Raw genomic sequence first — 14,022 nt, 5'->3', positions numbered from 1 at the left:
TTGACTCTGTTGGCTATGTTTTGCCATGCATGCTCACTTTCTTTTGCAGCTGTCGCTGTGTTACTTTTTTCCGCGGAATTTGCATGTTATCGGCATATGCTGCCATCAGAATTTCGGCCTCAAGCGCTGTAAAATACATTGACCGCGCCTTCTTTCCCTCCGTCTCCATGGTGACTCGCTTAATCTGTGCTCCACTGATCAGGGCTTTATGTATCCTCGTCCGCGCGCTTCACTTGGGGTTAAAGCAACTCCGCGTTGACTGAACTACTTGTTATCAGCCTTTCTGAAACCGAATATTCCGAGTTGGACAGTTCGGGGTTACTCACTCTGAGTTTTCTAAACCGGCTTCCTGAAACAGGGCCCTGCTGTTAAACTTGGAAAAATACTTATTTTATGCAGTTTGTAAATTATTGAATTTTCTTAAAATAAATAAATAAATTAAGCTCAGCATATCCAAGCTGAAACTGGCAAATATGTTGGAATAGTTTATCAAACTTACATAAACTTGTCCAGTTGGCTAGAGTTTGCAAAAAGATATTTACAGAAAATTCACACGGAAACCCCAGATTTTAGATATCAAACTGCATTTATATTGATAATGCTGTTTTAGTATTACTGACCAGTCAATGAGCTTTTAGCACATTTTGTACTACAGTACACCAAGGAGATGCTTGTTACCACCCAAACACTGTTTCATCATTATTATCCTGGGACCCTTTGAAATATGGTCTGGAGGAGCCGGGGTTTGAACCACCAACGTTCTGATTAGCAGAAGCCTCTACGTGACCAACAGCTGTCCTGCAAAACGGAGTAATTTTTATAACAAGCCCGACCAAGAGCGGTGCAGGTACACATAATTTAGGCTAATGAACCACGAATGCCATCAGATACCTTCTCTTTATTCTGCCTACTCACACAAATTCTGTTACCCTCCTACTAGATTGAGCAGTAAAGGGCTTAGATTGGGAAAAATATGTGCATAAATATGTGTCATCACATATCTTACGCTGACCATGTTTGATGGTCAGCACGGCCCTTCTATGAAGTAGTGCCAAAAACATTACAATGAACAAAAACACAGAAAGCACCATGGTTGACATATGGCGGGGTTAGTGGTATGACTCAAATAATGCAGATTTAATCCTTACTTATGCAGGCATATTGAAGGGGGAAAAAAAACAACCTCTCAGCTAATAATAATACTCAACCACCACAGGGTACACCTGCTTCAGTATGCAACTGTGCTTGAGATCTCTCTGGCAGACATATCGAGTCATCAGCAAGTTATCAGCCTATGTGGACAGCGAGCTTCATTAGCACAAACACTGCATGCCAGCTAACGCGGCATAATTTTACACCCCCACTTGCCCCCTGTGTGCGTGTATGTCACAGTGCATAATAGAATGTGTGTGGGTATGTACGGGATGAAGCAAATGGATCTAATCTCACACTAGGAATACGCGGAAAAACAGAGTTAACTTATTGTTTTAGCCTGGAATAAATTTTGTAATATTAATTGAAACTGTGTACAACCTTATGCATACCAAACATCTGTAGGTTATGTAGGTTATGTGAGGATATGGACTTTTACGAAAGATAATTTAGGGAATAATTTATTTTTGTTCACCCCGGCGCCCTGTTGCAGCTTGATAACTAGTTTTAATTTATTTGGTGAATAATTTAAGCTGAGTGACATGTTTGAATATTACTCAGTTTGCGTTGGCAAGCGCAAACTATGTGTACGGCTACTGTATGTCACATGAGCTGGAAGGCCAGGTTGATTTAGGAGTGTTTGTGTTTAAGTGTGTGTTGCAGAGGAGGCGGCATGCTATCGTCAGCAGAACAGGGCTCAGTGTTTGTCCCTGCAATGTGTTTAATGGGGCCTCCACACATAGCGCCTCCCTGGTGAGAATGATGCTAATTACTGCATACAGCACCTTGCCACACTGTCCTGCTGCCCCCCCCCGCCCCCATCTCTACACACACCTATACATGTGTAGACACACACACATTCACATACAAAGCGATGCACACAAAGCATAAGGAAGACTGCAAAAGTAAGCAGGCTACATGCAACCACAAGCAAATAAGGTCAGAGTCAACTGGGAATGGACGTGCATTCATAAACACACATGTGGGCTAGACACAAAACACACACAAAAAAATAAATGGGCACAATAGTCTGGACATTTGTGCCATCAGCGCACTCTTGCTTGACCATTTCACTTCTTTTTGTTCCTCTTTAAACCTTAAATCATTTCAGAAAGATGTTTTTTTTCTTGACTTTTCTAACCCCGCCTCCAAAATTTGAACTCTTACCCTAATGTACCCGTGCTTCACTCCTGAAACTAACTCTGACCTATCAAATAAACATCACCATACCACCCTGACCCCTGACGTGACTCCCAGGATTCCTGGATTATTCGAGTTCACAAGCCAAGCCTGCACATTGATCCGGCTGCAGTTTTGTTAGCTTGGCCATGAAGTTGAACCAAACAACCATTAAAATCTTCTTATTCAAATGGATGCAGTCTATGTGGGCTTCTATGGATATCCTTGTGTATATGAGTATACTGTGTGAGCAGCTGTGTGTGTGTGTGTATATGTGTGCATGCATATCATACGCTCATCTGAATGTTTTGAAGTGTGTGGGTCAGGGAAAGTGCTGCACGCGTGCACACGCAGACACACACACACTAATAAGATTCAGAAAATGGTGCAGGCCTTTAAGTGAGGGTATGGGTGAGTGTGTGCTGTCTACGGCTGCAATCAATTACTAAGCATTGGGGCTGCATGTTCTAATCAGAGGCATAAATGTCAGCTCCTTTCCCCCGCACACGCCTCCATTTGCATCCATTAATGCAGAGGGAGAAAGAAAGAGCGTGAGAGGAAGTGAAAGCGAGCGAGTGAGAGGCTGTCTTATTTTTCATATGGAGGAGGTGAGAGCAGGCAAGATGGTGAAAACCATGGCAAAAAGAAAGAAAAAAGACAAGAGCCAAGCAGCACAAGCAGTGAGTCAGGTAAAATTTAAGTACATTATATATCCAGAAGTATGTTAATTCCCCCTGACACATAAGAAATGAGTTCATCTGTTTGCTGAAGAAGATCTTGACTCATCTTTACACAGTGATGACCTCAGCCCCAGCAGAAACACTTTAAATGAACTACAACGGCGAATGCAAACCAGCGGTCAGAATCTCAAAATAAGATCATGAGCAGTGCTTACTGGAATGTCTAAAAATCACGCCATAGTTAGGTTTTGCTAAATCCTTATTGCTTGCAAATTACAAATAGATTTGAGAGCCCATGTTCATGCACAAGTATTCCATTTGTTTTGAGAACAATTGATGTCATTATACACCCGGTTTGTTCAAAACTGGGTGAAATGGGGCAGAGGCTTTGATGCCCAATGGCTGAAATCGAGCTAAATTTCAGATATTTCAGGAAAGTCAGAAACTCAGATTGTAAAGAAAAGATGGATGAAGCTAGTAAGTTCTTATTTTGAAGCTTTAACTCTAGTTCTGGTAACACTCATAAGCTAATGTATCTCGTGAGGGTTAAATAATGAACCAAGACACAAGGGGTTGCCACAGCAGGTAGCTCCCCATGTTTTAATTTGGCAGTTTTACATCGGATGCCCATCCTGGTGCAACCCAGATGGGATTTGTGTTTTCAGCTGCAATCAAACCAGTGCAAACAACACAGAGTGATTAAGAAAAAGACTAATAAAATACTAAAATTTCATCAAAACTGAACAATATACTTCTGCAGGCTGAACCTCAAAGCAGGCCTTTGGATAAATCTATTAAAAATGGCGTAAAAAGGGTGCGCTGGTTTAGCTCAGTGGTTGATCACATGCCACAAGGCCAAATGCAGCGGTCCGGGCCCTTTGCCGTTTGTCTTCAGTGGCCAAGATAATTTTCCTTTTTTGTACCAGGTTGTAAACATGCTTTTAATGTCCTTTAGTTGGGCATTTTAACATGGGAGTGTACTCGCTTTTGTAGTCAACCTCAAGTGGCCATTAGGCACTTCCACCGTGGCTTTTTAGCCCTGGAGGTTGCCATTCACAGATGCAGTATATGCTGCCAACAATGAGGGCTGTTATAGCAGCAGATATACAAGGTGGCATATGGGTTCCATATATTGTATTTTTTGTTTGTAATTTCTATGAACTTCACCTTGATAGTAAAGTGCTCATACAGTAGGTACTTACAATACATGTTGTATAAATACTCCTTTTACATCACAACGCCTATAATGGGATGATGAATGCGAGAGCAATTAGAACAGAAAAGCCAAAACCAACAATAAAAAAACCTGGAAAAGAGAATTTTAAATGGAGGTAAAGCCTGACAGCATTATCTTTGAGCCGTTATTATAACCTCTCTCCTTTCTGGGCAGTGTAAGTAGAGGGAAGAAGTATCCAGGCCAATACTCAGACAGAATGCCGATGGAGCTGCAGCTGTGATAGCAATTAGACTTTTATGCATTTAACATACCTTTGTAGGGAGCAGAGAAAAGGGGGGAGAGAAGGAAACGGAGAAAAGAAACAGGGTGAATAGTAGCCAGAGGAGCAACAGAATTGTATCGCTTCCTTTCTTCCTTCCTCTCAGTCTCCCTAAACAGCAAAACAGTGAAAGTCATTCCCCTGCTGCTGTACAGCGTCTCAAAAGGTTCCAAAGTGATTAAAAGTGTGATGGCAAACACTGGTTTACATCCGCATAGCAGTAAACAGCTAGCTCTCCCTTGAGCTGGCTACCTCTTTCGCTCTTCCTCTGCTTACAGTCAGAGGAAAGGCTCTAGTTCACATAACTCACAGTTCAGATCCTCGCCAACCTTTTGAAGACAAATCGACCCTTCACTTGATCTTAATTGATGTTGCATCGGTGAGCACTGATTCTTGGATTATTCCGTCAAATACTGTCAGCAACACATTTAGTTGGTTCCCAGACTAGAGGCTGAGAAAACAGCGGTAATACATTATGAATAAATGGATATATGCACACAGCAGAAAACTTGCAAATTCTTTCACTATTAAAAATCTAACTTTAACTACTTGATAAACAATGAGCTCAGAAAAACTACTTTAAACTCTGTAACATAATAGCTGTACAGAGCAGTTTTCATTCTTCGTCTTGTAGAATCCGTGGCTAATAAAAATCATTAACCAATACGCGATAAAGTTGTTAATACATGTTTCAATTAAACCCAGGAATGCTAATGTTAAACACATCATTCCTCAGATGATGCACATGTTGATATTCAAGGCCACACAAAAGCTCTGTTTTGATTGACACCCTAATTCACATGTGCCGCCTTGTTCGCATCATGCTTGATGGAAGGGCCATATGTTTTATGAGATGAGGTTATTCATAGGTTGCTGTGTTAACCAGGAACACTGTTGAACTTGTCACTTCCTCTTGAGCTGACAGGCTTTATTAGAGAAGGACGCTCCTGTTTATTCATCCTCGGTCTGCGGCATGCAGCATGTGTCAAACTAGATCCACCATGCATAAGCTTGTTACATTTGTTCGACTGGTGCTGTATTGCTACAATGGCTTTAGTCAGTCAGTTGTGATGGAATCAGATTTGTTCCTGAGAATAAGTGTGTGGGAGAACAGGGACACATGCCACAATATTGTGAGGAGGCAGATTGCCAGCACTGTGAAAAAAGGGTGATTGCTCACTTATGGATACTTGCTGTGGTATCACAACAATAAGCCTTTTTACGGATGTCTGACTGTCACCCACACATAAGCATATGGCTGAAATTAGAAAAAAAAAAATCAGCTTGTTTCTCTCCGTGCACACACACAGACACACACGGAGAAACAGGCACACTTTAGAAACACCATTCTGTTTGGCTGTTGTTTTTGTTGGTTTACGACCTAACCCCCCCCCCCCCCCCCCCCCCCCTTACTGCTGAATTAACCGCAGAGGGGTGGGTGGCTGGGGCCATAGTGCCAGGGCTACGCTGGGCCAGAACAAAAAAAAGCCACAACACAAACTAACTCTTGGCAGAGGATGGAGAGGCAGTATTTTTCTAAAAACTGATTACCTTCGCTCTCCCCTGTGCTCCCTCTCACTTCCCCCCCCCCCCCCGTCTGACACAAGCTGTTCCCTTGGCAGCTGTTTCGACAATGCAGATCCCCAAACGCGGGGGGTAGGCTGGAGTCTATACATGCGTGTATGCGTCCACACTGTGGGGATGGGTGGGTCACTAATTCAGGAACCCTCCACATGCAAATCAGCATGGAAACATGCCAGGCTTTTTCTCACTCAGACCCCGGGACGCTCAGGCCGAGCATGATGAGCACTCGACAGAAAACCCTGCTCTTTTTCAGAGGATCTGTCCTTCGTCATGTTTTTCCAGGTGTATGCTCTCCCAGTGAGCTGCGTTCACCCCACTAGTTACAGCAGAGTTTCCTACCATAATAGGGGTTATTCTCAAGACAAATTATACATAATCTTATTTTATAATCAATATATTGTGTTGAGAAACGCTATTAAAAGCAAAAGTACCTTTACCTAGGGTGTCATGGCAAGCCTCATTAGAGGATAAATGATACTTGTCTACATAAAACATAAGTCAAGTGTGGCAAGGGAGCCTGTGGGCAGGAAACAAACACATAATCCCTACTCTGTAATTGGGCAAATGAAAGATGTTGCCATTGGACAATGACACTGAAGCAGATGGCAAGAGAAAGGCGATGTAAACCTCCCAATACCCCTAGCTTGGCTTTCTCTTCTTTACAGTATTGCTCAAAAAAGGGAGAGAGAGAGACAGGCAGCATTTCAGCAACCCAGCAGATTGTCTGTCTCTTACATAAACACACACACCACCAAACGTGACTCTCTTGTCTCCCATCAAAGCACCTTTTCCCTCCAGGACCCCCCACTGAGCGCGCTCAGTAAGAGCCTGCCTTTGAGCCCCTAATGCACAGAAAATGAGATTAGGGTCGTCGATGTAAGCCTTGAATTACTCACGTTATGACTTGATTGGCCAATAATTTGATTGGAGTCAAATCTCTACTTCCCCTACTTCTTCAGATCCCATCTTCCCTGTCCCTCCTCTTCTCCCTCTTCTCCTTCTCCTCCTTTTCGCTGTCCCCCGCTTGCTTGAGGCAACGAGAAGCCGTCTTGCTGCCAGCTTTTAAACCAGTGAATGACCGAAACCATAAGGGTCGCAAAGACTTTTTAAACTACTTCACAAACAAATCAAAATATCATATTCTCTTATGTGCACAAGAATTAATGCGTTTTGTGTTACTCACACTCAGTACCTTTACTCAATAGTACTAACATTTTTAGCAAGACATAGAAACCTATTGCCAAGTCATGTTTTCTGGGTGTAATCTTTGAAACTACACTTGTCAATGCTGTGGCCAAGCAATCCCATGATACCTACAAAAGTCTCGAGCCATCCTTCATTCCTTCATAATTTGCCAGGAAAATAGGAAACAGGTGCAGTGATTTACAAGTGCAAACATGCATGGAAATATACTATATAAGGGAAAGAAGTTTGTACAATTCTAATGAGACTGAAAGTGAATGTATGATATGACCACCATCCTGAATGCTCTTATTCAAGCTTTCCTTCTAATTTCCTTAAGTAGTCTTCAGGAACAGATTTCCAGGATTCTTGAAGGACAATCAAAGCTCTTCTTTGAATACTGGCTAATTTTTTTTCTTTTCTCAGTCATGATGGCCCCACGCTGGTTCTATAATGTAGAGGTCCAAGCTCTGGGGAGGCCAATCAACGAGTGATAGTGTTGTACTGTGTGTTTTTTTCTATCCAGAAATGCTTTTTCTGCATCAGCAGTGTGTTTGGGATCATTTTCATGCTGAAAAATGAAGCTGTTGCTGATCAAATGCTTTCCTGATTGCACAGAATGCTGGATTAAAACCTCACGCTACTTTTCCGTGTTCATAATTTCATCGATTTTGACAAGATCTCAAAAGCCACAGAGCGTCCACTGTGCGTTACAAATGGCCGTAGACATCCCTATTGTACCTCTCTCCTGACCTGTATATGGTAGCTAAGTCTCACAGCTTGGGCTCAGTGAGACTGATCATTATTTGACACGGCAGCATCATTTGACTGGCAGTGCCTCCTTACTAGCTAGCTTGTCAAGGTTGCCTCTTCTTTGTCCTGACAGGTATGAGCTGTACGTACCCTGCTAATAAGGGAATACTGACTGTGTGTGTGTGGTTGAGTGGATGCTGAAGTGCAGACAAAAAACAGTGCTGCAAAAACATGTGGTACACAAAGCTCTGATTTGGACTAGCAGAGGCTTAGAAGGCCATCGAGATTTCTGTTTACAGATCCAATAAAGAATTTGTATAAAACATCAGAAGAAGATGTAAACTTCACAGTCAAAAAAGATCCCACGCATGAGGGGCAAAAGGGAAGGAAAGGAGGCATTAGAAGATCAACTGATGTGCAAACAGCCTGGGGTATATATTTAAGGGGTCTCCAGTCTGATTTCTTTGCATGGAGGAAAACGAGTCGATTCTGTTTGACTGGTAACTTCAAAATGAATCTGTAAAGAGTGTGTACTGCTCTGAAAATTAGCCTGGGAGACATCTTGTATCTATGTCACATACCACATGAAGGATGTGGATGGATGCTCCCTCCACTGAGCACATGGTTTAATCACATCCCCGGTTTTCCTCCCTTTTCTAGCTCATCTACCATTCTCAGTTTTAACTTTCTTCAGCTGTCATACTGGAGGAAATATTTGGAGGGAGGCAGCCATCTGCTATGAATCATACCATACTCTGAATCAAATGTAACAACACAGACTTGCAGCCATGTAAACACAGGCGAACGCACATGATGGCAGGAGACAAATTGCAGCTGCTGGTAGAAACAAAGATATCCCTGAGAGTTAAATGTTTTTGACGCATGTGAAAATCTATACCATCCACAAAGGCTAAAACGCATGCAAATAGGAAAAAAAATCAAATATTTTGACATTCAGCATGCCAAAGAAGGGACGATGACATGCAATAAAAAAAGATCACCCGTGGCAGGAAGGAAAACCTTCAAGGAACTGCTGAGACATCTCTGAGAGCACTTTAAGACGATGTCAAGAAAGAGAGGTCGCCAGCTCGATCGTGCCATTTGATAACATGGGAACGACCGAAACGATAATGCAAAGATAAAACCGGCGATGGAGGCAAGATAAGTCTCAAACAACACAGCGGCACCACCAAGATGGGATCAAGAATATGGAGATAACACACACACGCACGCACACACAAAACCCAATACATCACAAACAAAGCACGACAAACCAGCACTCATGCCAAACATCAAGCATAGTGTAAGTGAAGGAGACAGAACAGCTGCTTTTATGGGTGGAGCGGAGGAACGAGAAACAGTGACAGACATAACAAAGACAAATGGAGAGAACAGGAGAGAGAGAAACCGACAACACAACAACACAAAGTCTGCACGCAGTCGCACAACACCCATCGCAATGCATGCAGGCAAAATATTGCCACCGTGCGTAAACAAAAGGGCAGTGGAGAATAGGGCTGGGCCATATCATACCGTTCACGGTAATACTGGTATAATGTTGGGCAACGATAAGAAAATGAAATATCGCGATAGAATATGGGTGAAACGCGCATGCGCAGTGCCTTTGTTTTCATACGCCCATGGTGGAAAAAGGCATGGCGGCGAGAATGAGAAGGGCGAAAGTGGATCGTTGAATGAAACAGATGAACCAGAATTCGTTTGTAAAAATGCTGCAACTTCAGTGGTTTGGAACTGGTTTAGCTTTCGTCTATCAGATACACAACAAAGCACTATTTTTGGCAGCGCATGCTAGCGACGGCCGTATTTTGGAAAATATGGCACGCTTAAAATCAATCCTTTGATTTTTCTGAAAATTGACAGTGCCCCTTATAATCCCGTGTGCCTTATGTATGAATTCTGGTTGTGTTTATGACCTCGAAATGATTTTATATGGTACACGGCGCTCGAAAATCTGTCAAATGTTTTAGTACGACTTTGCTAAGCTACGAAGCCGCACCGCTTGATGGATCATTGCGGCTATCATAGGCAGGAGCCTCGCGGAGTGATACGTACTGCGCTTCAACATAATGTTACCGTATTGTGTGTGTATAACCTCTTTTTAAGTTTTGTGGCTACTCTACATGGTTACGCTGAGGATATGTCGGCCAATTTCCACTGGAAATGCCTTTTGGTTAAACTGTCAGCAAGGAATTTGCATTTGCACTGTTAAATTTTTATGTAACTTTAATGCACTTAAAAAACAGCTGCTTGTTTAAGTGAAAATACATTGATTTTTTTTTCTACTAATAAAGTTGTGGAGTTGTAAAGCATTTGTCTAGTGTCAATTATATCGTCAGTTATATCGTTATCGCAAATTTTCAAATGTATATCGTGATAAATATTTTTGGTCACATCGCCCATAAGGAATAACCTTAGTAATAAAACTATTAGTAAATCATTTGAAACAGGCTGGGAAAAAATGTGTGTGACTTTCTTTTGCCTGCTAGAGATCCTTGGAGTGGATTTTAGGAATGTGCTGATGTTTTGTTTTCGAGGTGAGACATTGAAGGAGAGGTAATGATCTGAAATCACCTCAGAGAGGGTTAAGACACCCGTGTGCCATACATCTACCTGTCCCATCTCAATTTCTGTCTCTGAAGTGCTGACCATCTCTTATTTCATCCAGACCCTGGAGAAAACTGCAGGTAAAAGATCATTTGCTCCACCCGTCCTTAAGCTGTATTTCTCTTCTTTCTTCCTGTTCCAGTGTGTGTACATACACGATATGTCTGTACTAGTCCTGAGGTCTTAAGGGCAAGTCCCCTGTTGAGCTTCAGTTTTTTTTCTAAAGATGCTTTACTTTTCAGTCGATCAAGAAAGAGCAAAGATAAAAGATATGAAAAATAACCAAAAATAAAAGCACAATCACACGTGTTTCATATATTGATGCGAAACGGCATTACCGCCGCAACTTGCAAGGAAACGTTCACACAAGAGGACTCATGGGAGCCGAGCCAGTGAGATGAAAAGGACGGAGGAAACAAAAAAGGACTCCTTGCTCTGGTTTTTCCTTTTCCTCATTAGGCAGAATGAGCGACTGTGTTGGTGTCAGAGAGCTGGTTCATCAACTGCAGCCCTGATCTGCCCTGATCTGCCCTGGCTGGACTCACGGCTCCCCTTCTACTACAGACCTCTCACATATGATTGAAGCCGCTGGAAATGGAAACAGTCAGTGTAATTTAACATCGCATACCCGTAGAATTCATTAAAGAGGGACATAGAGAGGGAAGCAGTGAGCAAGACGAGGCGCTATGGAAGGATAAAGGAAGGATAAAAGAGATGAGTCTTAATAAAGAAAGTGGAGGATGATGGTTTGAGGACAGCTGGTTAAAGAAAAGAAAGAGGCGTGTCTGATGTTATTCTTTTTAAACTGAAAAGAGGCAGTGAGGGAAATAAAGCTAAGCTATCGCATCCATCTGTAAAAACTAAACTGATCACCTAATCATTGCTGGGAAGCCTATAGATAAGAGGCCGTGAAAATATTAGCGCTGTCCATTTTTCTTTTGCAAATGTACTATATACAACATCCCGCACCTCCAAGTATGTGTCATTGGTCTCTCTGTAATTGAACCCCAGTTTTTCCTGGCAGTTCTGTTTCAGAGTTAACACCGATGGAGTCTCTAATCTGACTGACTGTGTTTCAGCCCCCAAACCTGCTATTAAATATGACTTATGCAAAGTGACGCTCGGTGCGACTGGAATGCGAACTCACACAAGCGTGCAACTGGATATAAGCAGTTCAAGTTGGCATACGGACTTCTGCAGCTGCAGTGGTCATTAATCAAATGCCATTTTCTGGTAAATTAAAGATGAATTTAAGGTGCTGTGTTTTCATATAGTCACTCTTTATGTTTGACTAAGTAGCAAAGATCTATTTAATTTAGTATATTCTTCTGGTATTTTTGAGTTTTTACTTCTAAGTTTTTTTTCCATTGTTTTTGCTTCATAGTTTGAACACCCCCCCCCCCCCCCCCTAAAAATGCAATGTACTGTTTCAACACCATGTTTGTTAGCCTGCATCGTGTACTAAATATTCGCCAGTAATGCAGATCTTGCAGATTTACATTAGCATGGTGAACACATGAATAAACAAATCGTTAAAAAAAGCCCCAGTGTTTGCTCGTAGCTGTACAGCAGGAAATTGTGCAAATGATGCAGAAGCCTACTTATTGTCTTTTCTGTGTGAATTTACTGAGTGATCTTGGAGGGAGGGTAAAATATGAAATTCTGCTGGAGGTATGCATACTATGTGACTCGATCAATGCACACTCAAGAGTACAGTGCATTCTGTGGAATTACACACATACCTTACTTTTTACACGTTCTCTGTGTGAACAATCATTGTACTTCATCATTTAGAGTTTTGTGCTTTGAAAAAAACCCACCGTGCAATAGTAAAACCTGAAGCTTAGTGGTTTTAGTGCACTGTAATGTATGATTTCGAACAATACTTCCCGTGAAAAATCCTGTGAAGTGCGCTTTTTGTAGCATATCATATACAGTTGTGCAGAGGTATCAAAGATTTCCAAAACACAAAATCTTAAGAAAAGCAGCGGTAGCATTGGATGTAGGAACAGAGGGACTGTAGAGGTAGTGGTATATAGGGAGGACTCGGGGTGGCTGGCATTGAGGAATCTAATCCTCGAGTTAATTGGTATGACTGATGAAGACAAATTGAAATAGGTCAGCTGAATCAGGGGAGAGACGAAGGGTGGAAGAGAGGCCAGAGTGTCTACATTTACATACACAAAATGCACTCTTTGCCTTTTGTGTATGTACACAGTTAATGGCACTCAGTATCACCCTAATATTACCATTTACACACAGGCTTGTTTGACCTGAGTGATGGAAGCCTCACTCTTTAGTTCCTTTGTAACCAAGTATTAGTGTTTAACAGAGCATCTTCTAGAAAATCAAACTTTTCTTTTATACGCAGTACAGCAGATGTACAATGAGCGTCTAGTGTGAAATAACCACAGTGAACATATTCTTTAAATGATCAGCATCAAATTGGAAATATTATTAGGTGCATATTGTTATCGTAGTCAAATATGAGTGTGCATGTAAGCTTTGTGGGAAGAAGCACACTGTTAAAAAGTAGAGTGAGCAGATTGTGAAGCATGTTTAGAAGTTATTTAGTTAAATCCCACTTAAGCCCATAGCTGTGGGAAATTAGTTAAAGAATGCACCAAACATTCTTGGTGAAAGCTTTGCTTGAAACTCAAGCTGCACCATTGATTTTCCAATATTCACCACTATTCGCAGGTTATCTTCTCAGGGCCAGCTGCGTAAATGAATGCAAAGCGTTTCACCTGGTCTATGTGTCAGTGTTGAGCGTGGAAGCCCAGTCCTTTGAACGTCGTCTCTGCGGGCCCGCTAATTGAGCCAGATCAATTCACAGAGACACCGAGCAGGTTGGCACAGTTGCCACATCAAAGAGATTCTAATAACTGCACACTGTGGCCATTACCAGACCTGAAAAAGCCATATTTATGTTTGCTTCAAAGGAAGCATGGCAGCATTGAGCGTACTGAGAATGCAAGCCTTTACTATTCTTTATTAAGGCTACAATTTAGACACAAGGCCATTTTGGAGCAATTTGGGAACAGAACAAGCTGCTATTTATACACACATAAATACAACCACTGCAAATTGTACTTTAATTAGACCCACTTTTGTAGTGAGAGTGGAAACCAATAAAAAATAACCCAATGACAGACTGATATTCTTAAGAAAAAATGGCAGTAATTCCCAAATGATTCCTCAGTATCTGTGCCATCTTTCATGTAGCGGCAGGCATATACTGTACTACTCAAAGTACTGCTGGAATGTTGGTGTTTTTCCCTTAGTGTACACCAGTTCCAAACTTGCAAATCCAGCAGGTATTTTTGAGTATTGTGTGTATGAATTTAGGGCAAACTAAACTAGTGAAACAA

At 41.9% G+C, this 14,022-nt stretch overlaps 1 protein-coding gene across 4 annotated transcripts in view; it reads right to left on the bottom strand.

Moving 5' to 3' along the window:
- The window catches only part of LOC308384681 (RNA-binding motif, single-stranded-interacting protein 3), a 312,357-nt gene that overhangs the window by 109,716 nt on the left and 188,619 nt on the right, over positions 1 to 14,022 (bottom strand). The gene's annotated exons all lie outside the window — the stretch shown is intronic.

This window comes from Rhamphochromis sp. 'chilingali', assembly GCF_963969265.1.
Source record: "Rhamphochromis sp. 'chilingali' genome assembly, chromosome: 17".
Taxonomy (NCBI): Eukaryota; Metazoa; Chordata; class Actinopteri; order Cichliformes; family Cichlidae; genus Rhamphochromis; species Rhamphochromis sp. 'chilingali'.
Note: the sequence above shows the minus strand (reverse complement) of the source record. Positions and strands in the feature narration are given on the sequence as shown.